Below are 14973 nucleotides of genomic sequence, written 5' to 3'. Positions count from 1 at the left end.
GCTGTGAGATGCCCCCTTTCCTCCACTGAGACGACAGCAGATGCAAGAACCCAGCGTGGCCAGCTGAGATCGACTGCCTGTTCTCAAACCCCCGCTCCTTCCTCCGCTTCTTCCCCTTCAGAACGAGCGGACGCCCGCTACACGAGCACCCCTCCTCCCCGCTGGAGGAACCTTGCGAGTCCGACCGTAACAAACCTGCATCCGCGTTTGCAGAGCTGAACGAACAAGCCAAGTAAGCAGACTGAATTGATCACTCAAGTCCGGGCTTAGAATTGTTTAGAGTTAGATGATATATATATCTACAGATATACATGATTGACTGATAGGATACTGTAAATGAATCTGTGACTGTTTATGTCTGACTGTGACTGTGTTTTATACGTGCATTACTGAATCCGAGTGTTTAGACGCTAGCCATTTACTTCTTCACCGATCCACGGAGTGGATCTAGTATAGCCAAACGAGCCGAGAGGAAGTTGTTTCGCCAATTCAAAGTCGATTAACTAATCGTGGCGAAGTAAGAGCCTCGCGGCCCTGTTTTCATCTAGACGGTGTTATTTCTCCCTCATGGGCACGTGCGCAAGCGCGTGAACGGACCCTTCCTCTATAAATACTCACACACATAGCTACTAGTCGGCTAACCGCCATTCTGTGCCGAGAACACACTCCCTTAGTCTCCATTTTGGGCCGATCGCCATTTTGGCCCGAAAGCACACTCCCGTATCCTCCATTTTGTGTCTAGTCGGTCCTTCCGGGTCGGCCCTTTTGAGGAGAGACCCCTCACTCACACACACACACCCACACACACACACACACTCTGCCTCCCTCTAGTGTTCATCCGGTGTTTTACACTTTCGATGCAGATAAATATCCCTACCTCACATTTATCGACCATGCATTGAAATGTTTAGAATGTAACTCAGTTATAACTTGAATTCATTGACTGTATTGCCAATCCCTCTCTTTTATTTTATATATAATAAATATTGTCAACTTTTATTAGAATTCAACTGTTTCAGAGTGATTTTGTGGAATTGTGGTAAACTATTGTCTAAGGTGTAAGAACTCCCCCCTTTCAGATTAGACTAAAGGTGATTCAGATTAGGTCCGGCGATTAAGCCGGTGGTGCCCCTAGGTTAATCCTTATCAAGGATTACATATTTGATTTTAATAATTTTATGAAATATTAATAATTTTCGGATTATTAATATTTTATTTTACCTAACTAAATTCACCCAAATAACGAGCACAACATTTATATCCACATATAGGTACTATATGTGCACATACAGGGCATATATGTCTCCTATAGCTTCTTTATATACACATAAAGGCCCTATATGTTCATAATACAGGTCATATAGGTCTCACTTCTTTATATCCACATATAGGCCATATATGTACACAATACAAGGTATATGCCTCCTATATAGGTCATTTACAAATCTGTTTGTATACACTGTGTCATAATCCATATATACCCAGCGAGCACAAAACATTTTTTCAACGTTGATTTTTAGTTTAAATCTGGGTGATATTGGGTTTGAACGTCTAAGACCTAATTTCACCCTCTTTTCAACCGGCTAAAATGCGGTTACAACGTCAATGTGTAAAAAAACACAATTTGGTTCATCATATTGTTAAAACATTTGTTGTAGTTTGGAATAGAGACAATATTGATAGTGTGTGAATTGGCATTTTATTGTCTTTTATTGTGTAACTGAGAGTTGAAATCTGGTCTACACGAAAACTACATTTCAATGCATTTTATGTCACATGAAATATCATAAATATGGGACTATAGGCTATGTGGTGCCAGCAAAAAGCTTCCAGGACACAACTATGGTTAATAGTTTAGCGCAATACTATAAAATAATGAATTCAGTTCCTGCAGCAACGCGCATGTGCAAGTACTTACTTGCTAGCTATACTAACCGTGACTGACTAGACTAGACCAAAGCAAGTCTGCACCGGTCTGCACCAAGTGCGGAACGAGGTGCTCTGGGCACGCTATGTTATTGTAACAGACTGTATACGAGGCTCTGTGTAGGCCTACCTCCTGAGTCTCTGGTGTTAAATGAAGTTAACCTCTGAAGCCGTACAGCCTACAGACTATAGATGCACACACACACACAACATAATTTTAGTCTGTTACATAATATGACTCGTACGCATCACATAAAATAACTTGTCCTCCCGATCGCTGACAATTGTGTAGTCTACGTTGTGTGCGAGAGAGTATATAATGTGCCCGGCTCTCTGGTTAGTATAAGAAAATGTATAGCTCAGCACGTAGAGCGCAGTGGTGCGCTGCTAAATTTTTAATTTAAGATCCTACATATAGGTACATATATGGGTAACACTTTACAATAACGTACACAAATACTATAGTAGTTACTAATAAACTAACCATTAACTAATTGCCAGTTAATCAGTAGCTAATGAAAAATTTGGCATTAGTTTATCACTAGTTAATCATAGTTAATGAGTAGGTAGTCATTAGTTAATGATTAGTATCTAATTTCCTGAGTAGAGTAGTTAATCATTACCTAATGATTACTAAATGTCAGCTCGTGAATAGAGTAGTTAATCATTACTTAATGATTCCAAAATGTCAGCTAGTGAATATAGTAGTTAATCATTAGTTACTGATTAGTCGCTCAGTTCCATGAGTAGAGTAGTTAATCATTCGTTAATGATTAATAAATGCCAGTTCGTGAATATATTAGTTAATCATTAGTTAATCATTAGTTAGCTACTGATTAGTCGGTCAATTCCTGAATAGATGGTTAATGATTAGTAAATGTGAGTTTGTGAATATATTAGAGTAGTTAATGATTAGTTAATGATTATTTTGTAGGTATATCAAAGCTGTTCACTCCAAAGAGTGACTCATTCATTATTACTTAACACCACTTACCTTTATCGTTCCCCACTTAAGTGCTGCTCCAGAGTTGTTACTGCATGAGTACAGAATCATTCCTTACTTATTACCTGACCATTAGTTATTCTTTTTGTGTACCCTATTGTAAAGTGATGCATCATACCGAGTAGTTAATGCATACTGACTCATTACTTAACTATTACCTGATCAGTAGTTACTCTTATACTGAATAGTTAATGAATACTGGATCATTACTTTGGTATTGCCTGCCAATTAGTTACTCATTTTGTGTACCCTATTGTAAAGTGATGCAACATACTGAGTAGTTAATGAGTACCGAATCATTACATAGATATTATCTGACCATTAGTTACTCTTCTACCGAGTAGTTAATGAGTACTGAATCGTTACTTAATTATTACTTGACCATTAGTTACTGCTTTTGTGTACCCTATTGTAAAGTGATGCAACATACTGAGTAGTTCATGAGTACTGAATCATTACTTAGTTATTACCTGACCATTAGTTAGTCTTTTTGTGTACCCTATTGTAAAGTGATGCAACATACTGAGTAGTTAATAAATACTGAATCATTACTTAGTTATTACCTGACCATTAGTTAGTCTTTTTGTGTACCCTATTGTAAAGTGATGCAACATACTGAGTAGTTCATGAGTACTGAATCATTACTTAGTTATTACCTGATCATTAGTTAGTCTTTTTGTGTACCCTATTGTAAAGTGATGCAACATACTGAGTAGTTCATGAGTACTGAATCATTACTTAGTTATTACTTGACCATTAGTTAGTCTTTTTGTGTACCCTATTGTAAAGTGATGCAACATACTGAGTAGTTCATGAATACTGAATCATTAATTAATTATTACCTGGCCATTAGTCTACCCTTAAGTGCATCACTCTTAATGAAAAATAACTACTCATTTACTACTTGGAATTCCTCAATACTGAATTATTTGTCCTTTGATTAGCTATCATTTTAGCCATGTGAACAAAGTTTCCACTAGTCATCCATCAATAATTCTTGATTACATCAATCCAAAGTGTATAATTGGCAATACATCACAATTGTACGACTACAAAACTAACATAACAGGAAGAAACAAGGAATAACACATTTTAATATTTCAGTTAGGAAAAATGTTTCTCTTAATTGTACACTTATACAAAAAAAAGGAAAGTACTTTGGTACTTAGCCTAGCCACCACGCTTAAAGTACTTTACTTACTTTATCGTTCCATAGACAGCATAATTGGTGCACCTATCAATACCTCAGGAAAGGAAATAGCCAATTCAACCAAAGAAGGGAATCACAAGAAATGTGCCAAGGTTGTTACAGTACAACACGTGTGTTACACATTTAAAAATAAAACCTGCTGTGGGAGAATCTAACTGCATAGACAGCTGACACCCGTGTGTGTTGTACAGCACACTCCCATTAACTCTGAAAAAAGTTTATCTTAATTGTACACTAAAAAAAAGAGGCGGGGTCAGTAAAACATCCACTCAGCCTTCATCTAAAACTATCTCAAACGTACCAGTGTTTCCCCTACCATTCTATAGGATTAGGGGCCCACGCCAGGCCAGAAAGAAATTGCAAAAAAACAACTCGGACTCTAGCTCAAATACTTGAGACTTGACTTGGACTATAGCTAAAAGACCTGAGACCTAACTCTGAAAAAAGTTTCTCTTAATTGTACACTAAAAAAAAGAGGCGGGGTCAGTAAAACATCCACTCAGCCTTCATCTAAAACTATCTCAAACATACCAGTGTTTCCCCTACCATTCTATAGGGTTAGGGGCCCACGCCAGGCCAGAAAGAAATTGCAAAAAAACAACTCGGACTCTAGCTCAAATACTTGAGACTTGACTTGGACTATAGCTAAAAGACCTGAGACCTAACTCTGAAAAAAGTTTCTCTTAATTGTAGACTAAACAAATTGAATTTTCCTTCAAGTACAAGCGGCCAGAACATGTCTTCATCTAAAATTTCACTTTTTTTTTTACACTTTTTAAAAATAAAATAAAACACGCATAAAACAAATTGAGCGGTGGTTTCAAAACATCAACTATCCAGATCATTCTAAACAAAACAAAAATCACTCTTTGGCTCGCTCGCAGATGTCCAGCAGGTCCCCCGCCTTCTTCATCTCCTCTACCTCCTGCTCCAAGCCAGCTTCTTGGATTTGCAATTTGCAATGGGCGGAGAAGGCAGATAATGTCTCTTTTTTGCCGACTGTGAGTTGAAGTCGCAGGTATTCATCTTTACTGACAGCACACAACTCGGAGATGGCAGCTGTGTCTGCAATCGTTTTTCTGGTGACGCCAATCTTGTTGTAGGCATCCGTTTTTGTGCATCCTCCTTTGACCGCTTTTAGCACTCTTTGGTAACGATCCATGGCGCTGTCGGGGGTTACGACTGAAACAACAACAACATAATGTTATGTTATATTGTGGTGATGCTGGTGATAATCCTGAAGAAGTAGGTAAATGGTAGTGTAATAGTATTGTTACAAGTCATGCTAGGGTTATAAGAGTGATGGTGTACACTGGGTTCCCCAATTTATTTCCTGTGCCACCAAGCATAGCATACAGTTGTTTTGCCTAATGTGATGTATTTAATAGTATTTTAGTCAACTTGGTTTTATCTAAATCAGTGATACTCAACCCGAGGCTCTAGTCTAGAGCCACATGCGGCCCCTTTATGGGGAGTTGTGGCTCTTTTAAGTCCTACTTATATAAATGAATAAAAATCAGAGAAAAAATAATGGGAGGAAAGGGGCTTTTTTGGACTGTGGCTGTTGCAGAGATCTTTTTTGGTCAATGTGACTCTTGAGTAGAGAAAAGGTTGAGTACCACTGGTTCTAGTAGTCCAACCTTTGATCTAGATCAGTGGTTCCCTAGTCTCTCCCCAGACTCAAATATTATGTTGAATCCCTGCACTCCGCCAGAGAGCTCTGCAGCATGCAGTAACATAAGCCACTTCAGACATGAACTCTGGGTCAGGTCAGGTTGCTTGCCCTGAGCCTGACCCGGGGGATACGTGAAGTGTACCCTTTCAGACATGAGGCATGTTGCTTTCATACATGTGGAGCACCACCGGGTGTAAAGTGTCTGAGCATAGCCTTAAGTGAATCGCATTGACATTCAACAAACTATCACGACATGCAGAGTCTGAAAACAAGTTGCTAAAAATACATAATGGGCGATAACTACCTAACGTTCACGGCATATAATCGTTTGCGCAAAACGTTAGTAATTAATTAAACAACCCTACAACTCACGCCCAGATGCATCGATACCCTCGAGTCTCAAGAGCTACAAAGAATACAGGTCTTTGGCTATGTTCAGTCCTAAAATGCATCAATCCTACTAGAATTATACAGAATACAGGAAGCTAGACATTTTTACCTTCAAAATAAAATCAATGTTGTATTAATTAGTAACAGTCAGAACGGTTGACTCACTACGGGTTAAAATTGACTTTTCGAAGGGAGCACATATTCTTCCAGTTTATCTCTGTTCTGTATCTTTCGGATCACACACACAAAAAACATTACACGTGCATTTACCTATGGCATTTACTTTATTTAATTGTCATTATTGTGAAGGTTAAACCCGGAGGTTTCCGTTTTATACTGCCTGACTTGACGCTACTTGGAATTTGCGGTTCTGCACGTGAATCTTCACAAACGCTGTGTAAACGTTAAAATCAAAGGTATGAAGGCAACCAGATCCAGATACCCTACCTAGCGATGTCCAATACTGGGAAGCAGGACGATCCTCGTGTCCAAAAATGCTCATTAAATGTGTGTGCTGTGCGAAGCTATGCAGAAATGAAATCAGATCAAATGATTTGACACATGAGTGTTTCAATCCAGCAACATGTAGCCTGTTGGCTGACGCACACGGAGCAGGTTTGAGCTTCATTTGGAAAAACTGAAACTGCATGATGTTTTTTTTTTCGCTCATTCACATCGACTATTTATATAATAATAATAATCTGTCACGCTGGCTTTCTGTCACTCTCCCTCGCCTCATTCCACTCACTGGCCAGCTGGCTACTTCACAGAGCTCTGGAGGGGAGGGGGGGAACAATCCGCCCCTGAAACAAGGGTCGGAGCTGGTCATAGAGTAGGAGAGTAGGAGGGTCGCGGGAGCGTGCATAGATCACCAAAATGTGTTCATACATACACCGCCATCCAGATGCCCTCTAGATAACTCCCAAGTTCCAAGGCATGTCTGAAAGCGGCTATAGTGTATCAGCATAAGAACTCTCATGGGTCTGGCGTCGAGACTAGTGGTTCCCAAACTGGGGTAGGTGTACCCCTAGGGGTATGTGGAGGTACTACAGGGGGGTACTTGAGAGAAAGGGGGAAATGGAAAAATGTAAGAATAAATCATGAAAACAAATAAAACGTTAAAATAAATCCGCTCAGGAAGCACTAATTGCAACTCGTTTCCTCAAATCACATCCCATACTTTCGTAGGGACCCCGAATATATCTAGTCAAGACTTTGAAGGAATTGAATAAATTGTATGAAATATAATCCAATCAGTTCATCCAAGAGTCCAAGTGGACTTTTGGGCCAAATTTGAAGTAATTCCCTCAATGCGTTTTTGTGATAAAACGTTAATGAGATGCACTTGAGGTCACAGAGACCTTTAACGTTGACGTTTGACCACCTACAGTTAATCAGTTAATCCTCAAATCAAGTGGACATTTGTGGCACATTTGATGAAATTGAGTCTAATCTGGCACTGTGAAGAGATATTAGAGGTGTAGAATAATCAAGGCTTTGCTTAACCAGTGAGGTGAGCCTTGGACCTCCATAATTCAATCAGTTCATCCTTGAGTCCAAGTGGACTTGTAAGCTAAATGTTATGAAATTCATTGAAAGCGTTCCCGAGATATTGCGTTCACGAGAATGGAATGGTGTGATCAGAGTGACCTTGAACAACATTTCAAACTACCCTGCCACTACATCACAGATTTGCTTCACCTTACCATCTAAATACCTCTCTTTATCTTGGCCTTCTTGCTTTTCTTCATCTTCTTCTTTCCTTTCCTTTGTTTCTTTCCTTTTTTGGTCTTCTTCTTTTTTGGCTCAGTAGATGAAGAGGAGGTGGAGTTGAAGGATGAGTCTGAGTCTGAGTCTGAGGTGGCATCATCCCCATCATCTCCATGGTCTGGTTTTCCACGTTTTTTTGGATTGTCCAAAGCTGAATTTCCCCCTATTTTTGGAATGGCCAAAGCTGAAACAAAGAAGACAATTATCATGTTACTACCGTTATTAGAACACGAAAGTCGAACATTAACTCATTGAGTGCCAGCCACTTTTGGAGGACGGATGCTCCCAGTGCCAGAGTTTCAGAGCGTTTTCAGTGATTTCTCGAGGCCCACAGAATATTGTGTGATATTACTATGTAAACACTGAACACGCACAAAGAACGATGAGACTCTATTCTATCATCTGCAAAAAAAAGTTTATTGATCCCATTTTCCGTTCTTTAGTTATGAGCCGGAGAAGATAGCTTGATTCATCCCAAAACAGCAATTTTTTTCTAGAAGCTGAGATAATTGGCCTTTTGTGAAATTAAACATTTCAAGCACATCACTGACTCTGAAGCTAATCTTTTCTAATGTAGTCACACCTCAAAAATAATTTCCTTCAATAAAACAGTGAAGGCCAGGGAATTCTGTTTGGCAGAATAATATTTTTTAGCTACAACCAGCAGCGCTGGCCCCTGCGTGCGCTGCTGGTTGCAGCTTCTTGCTGGTCTTCATTTGCTGCTGGTGGGCATCGGATATTCTGGCTTGCGTTTGTCAATCCTGTCCTGCTGCCTGGGTCTGTCTGGGTGTTGTGTGTGTGCTGCTCTGCGTGCCCCCTCCCCCCCCCCCCCCCGCCCCGCCCCGCCCCGCCTCGCCTCAACTGCACACTCCTCCTCCTGTCTGTGGTGGCTCTCTGCTGAGTTTGCTGTGCGCACAGTGAAGGGTGCTAGACATCCTGCTTTTTTACAGCGTTCCGCGTGTGTTTGTCACCGGCAACGATGCTTCCAGTTGAGAATAATAACAACTCCACGGTGTGGATGTGCGGATTTGCTGTCGCAACCGACACGGAGCGGCTCAATTGTGGGAGCAGATTGGCTGCTGCAGGCACAGCTGCAGTAACGTGCTTCAGCATATCGATGCATACGGATGCGATGCGATTTCCGTTTCCATAACGACTTCTTCTTTGTTTTTTCCTTGCCTTTCTGTTATGTGGAGAGCACTGTCGCCACCTAAGGGTTCTGTAAAATAGGTTAGACACATCCAATAGCTATAATATTTGTACATCAGAGGCAGAAGGCTTTGATCGACGCCCCACCGTCAAAAAACGCAATTGACGAACATGTCCGTCCTTGGCACTCTACGTTACTATTTGAAATGACGAACATGTCCGTCCTTGGCACTCAATGAGTTAACATTAAGAACATTTTCTTGTGTCTTTATTTTCAGTTCAATAAGGGTTCTGGAAAAGCATTGTAAGAAAACAAGTTGATGAAGACAAACAGGAAACCAGCCCTCAACTTTTCTCTCCACGCCTGAGTCATCATTTAACCCTTTCAGTGCCTAGTACACCCTAAATTCAAGCACTTTCAATGACCCATGTCTATTTTCACAAACGTTTAGGACGTTAAGGACCATTGGGAACCCTGTGCTGTTCCTTTAAGTACTTAATGATATTTATGTCACTTACCCTCAGAAAGCTGCTTTCTTAGGTAGTCCCGTTCATTTTCGAGATTGTTCACCTTGTCCTTTGCAGCATCCAGCTTCATTCTAAGAGTTACATTGGCCTCTTTGCACTTCTTCAGCTCACTGACAGCTGTGGGAACTGGACCTACAATGGAATTAAAAAAAAGAAAAACAAAACAATGTCCAAATTAGGTCAGCCATGCAAATAAAAAAGATCAAAACAAAACTAGAGCGACCGCACCATGTCTGAATCAGAATCTTTCACACTTTCCCTCACCACGCCCCTTCCCACCACCCACACCCCCTAGCCAGCCCCCTACACACCCCTCCCAACTCTCTATGACCTTCCTACCGCTTGCTACAGACCATTTTCCCAAGTCCCGCCCCCTTACTGATCACAGGCCCTCACCTTAGTTTCTGTTGTCCGGTAATTGCCGGACTTTGAGTTGTATTAAAATAGGGGAAAAGTAGAATTGACTGGAAGACGCTGCTCGGGTCGAAACGTTAGTTTTTGTATCTTATTACATTTGTTTGCCAGTGATTTTGTGTGCTCCAGTCAATTCTACTTCTCCAGTATTATGTACCCGTCTGAGAGCCCCGACCTCCCTTTTTGGAGGGACTGTAGCGCAAGAGATTCCTTCTACATTGTATTAACTCATTCCCTGCCAAGGACGTACCCGGACGTACTTTTAACAATGGCGTTCTGTGCCAAGGACGTACTCGGACGTATTTTCATGTTTTGGTTGTTTACATTAGATCAGACCCTTTCCCAGCCTGTGACATTGTTCCAAGTCAAACTGATAAAAGGAACCCGCTAAATCACGTTTAGTATTTATAGTATAGTCACCCATTTAGCACTAATCTATTTAGCAGTAGCAGATGAAGAGAGGCGGTGGCCGGCTTCGCCGCAGCGCTGTTGGGCGTCCTCAACACTTTCATTCCCTGCCTGGGCCCAGTTCCAGCACGCACGGTCCACGCGAGCGGACAATCGAAGAGACCATGGGGCTGCTGACCCTGCCCAGGGTCCAGATGGAGCCTGTGGTCGAAACAGAGTCCGACCCAGAGTTCTCGGATGGCGACGATGGCGAGGAAGACGCGGGCGTTTCTTTTGTTGTTTTGTTGTTGCTCCACGACGGAGCGCCAGGGCGACGAAGGCTCCCCTTCACAGCGTTCTGATCCGTCTGACACAGATGAATCGGAGGAGGAATGGGTGCCACTTCGAGAGAGCGATGACGATGGTAAGAAGTACTACTTCTAGCCTATTTTTTGTATCGCGTTTGAGATGAAATGATCACACACAGCCGTCTGTGTAAACTTAGTGACTCGACTAGCTCTGTGTTGTGCAACGTTGTGCAGTATGTACTGTTTTATTGTGATCGATACGTTAGTGACGATCATGTGCGGCCATTTGGCTGCCTGCAGCTGCCTGTGTGATTCCTGTGTGTGTGTGTGTGAGAGAGTGTGTGTGTGTGAGAGAGAGAGAGAGAGAGAGAGAGAAAGAGAGAGAGAGAGAGAGAGAGAGAGAGAGAGAACATAAGGGTTCATTTGGTTCCATAACTTCCATTTGTTTATGCTTTTATCAAGCTAAGCTAAACATCCACATGGCAACTGTAAAAGTAAATTATTTATTTGATTTTGTGCACATATTTATCATACTTTGATATTTTGTGTTTTCAGACTCTGAGTCGATGGAGTCCAGTCCTAGTCCCAGTCCTGTGGGTAAGGACAAAAAGTTTCTCATCACACTTACCACATACAAAAAAAGATGTTATTGTATTGTAAATACATGTATTATATGTATTTTTTATGATATGTATTTTATGGTAATTATGTATTTCTATTCTATAATTTACAGGTCACCCACATGGAAAGGGACGTGGCTCCCCCTATTTCGGAAAGACCATGTCTCGAAATAGGTTCCAACTTATTCTGAGGTTCTTCCATTTTACTGACAATACTGTAGCAAACCCAGGTGACAGATTGTTCAAGGTCCGTCCAGTCTTGGACTATCTGGTAAATAAGTTCCAGGAAGTAAAAGTCAGTAAAAACTTTTTTTTTTTTTTTTTTTTTTTTTTTGGGGAAAACAAATACTGTATATGTCTGATGTGTCACTGAGGCAAAAAATAAAAGGCTCAAAAGAGAGTTCTGCTTGAAACGGTGTCCTTCACTAAAAACCTCTTTTTCTCCTATTTCTCTTCCAAGGAGGGCATTTTTAGTGAAAACAAGCTAACTTCCACTGCTTGTGACTAAACAAGGAAACATGGTAGAGTTTCAGTTTTTTACAAGGGGTAAGAAGAGAGTCTCTGCTTTATTGTGAGATATGTTGTGTAATTTTATTCCTAGCATAGAATATTCTGTGGGTCCTGGAAGATCAGGAAATATGCTAAAAATCCTGGCACTGGGAGCACACAGACCGAAATGACCCTGGCAGAGAATGAGTTAAAATAGGCTCAAGTTGCATTTCTACACAGCCTCCTCCTATTAAATAGCCTAAATGAATAATAGACCCTTCTCACGGGGGCCATTTTGTGTCGAAAAGGCAGAATAAACACAGGTGCAAGCAACACACTAATGAGGGTTTCCAAATTCCAATCATGGAAGTTGGAAACCCTCATTAGTGTTTTGCTTGCACCTGTGTTTCCCCTGCCTTTTCGACACAAAATGGCCCCCGTGAGAAGGGTCCATAGTATAGTGTAACGACCAGCCCGTTTGAATGACGTCACCACCACTCATCAGGAGTTCATTCATGCCTCTCAATGTTACCACCCACAGAGTCCCATAATCCAATCACAGCCCTCTCCAAAAAAAAACAGCGTAGTGTGAACCAACCTCCCGGAAAACTACTAGTGGTGGGTGTCAGACCAGCGAGCTGGGAGCTGTCAGTGTGTGTACAGACGAAACTCTTCTTTAAACAAGCGATTGGCGTCCGTGCGTGTTAAGTCCGCGTTGACAGCTGACGGACTGACGGGTACCGTGAGTAGTTGACGCTGAGACTGATACAAACTGAACGTACTGTGTGCTGTGTATCAAATTCCTGTTTTGCTGTGTTGACTTGGGGGGGATCCGCGGTAAAACCCGGACTGGATTTACTGTACGTTGCATTACCCTGTGTTTTGGAACTGGATTTAACTTTGTAACGAACTTTGTACTGGATTAACTCCGAACTGGATTGAACTCTTGACTGTGGGGCTATACGGACACACACGCACTCACTCACTCACTCACGCACGCACGCACACACATGATCTGTGTGTGTAATGTTCATTACCGTAATTTCACTTGACTTATACAATCCAAATTGAAAACTGAAGTGAGTTGTTGGCTGTTTGTTTTTTGCAGTGCTGGTTTCTTGTGTCATATTGCTATGCTATTGCTGTTTGCTACATTGTTTGTATGGTTTGACTGAATTATTTGATTTCAAATTTATTATTATTATTTGTCAGACGAGACTCTGACTGGCACCCCACTTTCCCTTAAACTAAAAGGGTCAAACCCGCTACAATGTGTAGGTTTTAGCGTAGGCTGTATGTTATGCGATGAACAAAACAACAAAACGCTTAATTCACAATTGCATGGGCTCAATACATGTGCCTGCAGTCAGCACTCAGCAGCAGCTGTCTGTCTCAACAGGTGAAGACAGTGGCTATACCACTATGCCTGCATATCTAACGTTACATGCAGGGAGAGAAAGAGCGATGAGACGTGAATCAACTTAAAAAGCAATTTTCTGAAACCAAGCAGGCTAACGTTACAATATTGTCAATGACAACGTGATAGCGTTAATTGATAGCTGATTTACACGCAGAGTTTTCTGCGAATGGACAATAGGCTATAAACTTTGCAAGTGCATCTGGGAATATTAGCTTAACTTTAAACATGGAAGAACATGTAAGAATACATTATTGTTAACGCCAACTACCTGTAGCCTTGATCTGAGAACTGAAAATCCCATGCCAGTGTTCTACGTCGTGAGCCTGAGCCTGAGAGTTAAATTAATTAACCCCGAAGCTTGCATTCCGGGTCGTTCCATTTGATTGACCGGTCTTAGAAACATGGTTGGTGCAGGGAATTTACAGCAATATTGAGATTACAGGCTATAACCTGCTATCAATTATTTTTTAAGCTCAATAAACACAGGTCTGATATGTGTCCGGTATTTATTCCAATTGTCCGGGAAACTGAAATTATACCGGACACGTTGACCGGTACCGTTCTAGTCTAACAGAAACGCTGGCCCTCACACCACCCACATCCCCCTAGGCATTGCCCAAAGCCTCCCCTCGAGGCCACCCTCGACCTTCCTATCCTTATTCCTTAGCTCTGGCCCTTTTTAGCTAGCCCCACTCCTTTCCCTCCCCATGCCCCACACTCCCTAGCCACTCAGTGTCCTTGAACTTTGACCACCAAAATGTAATTAATTCATCCTTGAGGGAAATCAGATGAAATTCCGTCCAGGCGTTCCTGAGATATCACGTTAACGACCATCAGACAGATGTAAGGACGTACAACCCGCAACCATAATGCCCCTGGCTCAGCTCTCACCGGCAGAGGCATCAAAAACTTAATACAGTCCAAGGTCCCAAGAAGGGGAATAAATATGACTGAGTGCGTATGTTAGATTGTACGTTATTTTGTTAAATCTGATTTTAAGTGAATTTAAAAGAATGTAGTTTACTTGTAACTTGATTCGACATCGGCAGCAATTACACCTCTTTACTCATGTTTACTCACACTCAATACTGGCAATGGAAGTAGACAGACATAAAACAGCTCTCAAAGTTGATGACTTCTAAAATGTGTCACAGCTTTGATCTAATTTAACAAAGAGAATTTATTTCACACAGAATACACTTGAAGCTGTACACTTCAAGGTCAGTGCAATGTAACAACAATTACTATTACCGTATTATTAGGGGTTCAAGCCCCGAATGGGCTGAAACCCTATTGTTTTTGTGCCGGTTTATTATTATTAGGGGTTCAAGCCCTGTCGTCGTTGTTCATCTGCCCCGATGCAAATTCCCGTGAGTTGGTAAATGGCAGAGACCTGAAATTTGGCACAATGACAGATATTGGTGGCTGGTTTCGGCTAGAGATGCTGCGATCCGATCATGTGATCGGATATCGGCGCGATATCAGCCAAAAAACATGGATCGGATCGGATTCCAGCGAAAATGACCGATCCAAGGCTCCAATATAAGCACTCCATTCCATGACTCCGCTCCAGGATTTCTATCCAGCATGCAGCAGCAGCAGCAGCACACAGAGGCCACGTGATCACAAGTTACAACAGGGCTTCTAGTAGCAGGCAGCTAGCCAACTGGTATCACCGTAGCAC

This window comes from Poromitra crassiceps, assembly GCF_964638095.1.
Source record: "Poromitra crassiceps genome assembly, chromosome: 20".
Classification (NCBI taxonomy): domain Eukaryota; kingdom Metazoa; phylum Chordata; class Actinopteri; order Beryciformes; family Melamphaidae; genus Poromitra; species Poromitra crassiceps.
The sequence above is the reverse complement of the archived record's forward strand: the minus strand, read 5'-3'. Positions refer to the sequence as shown.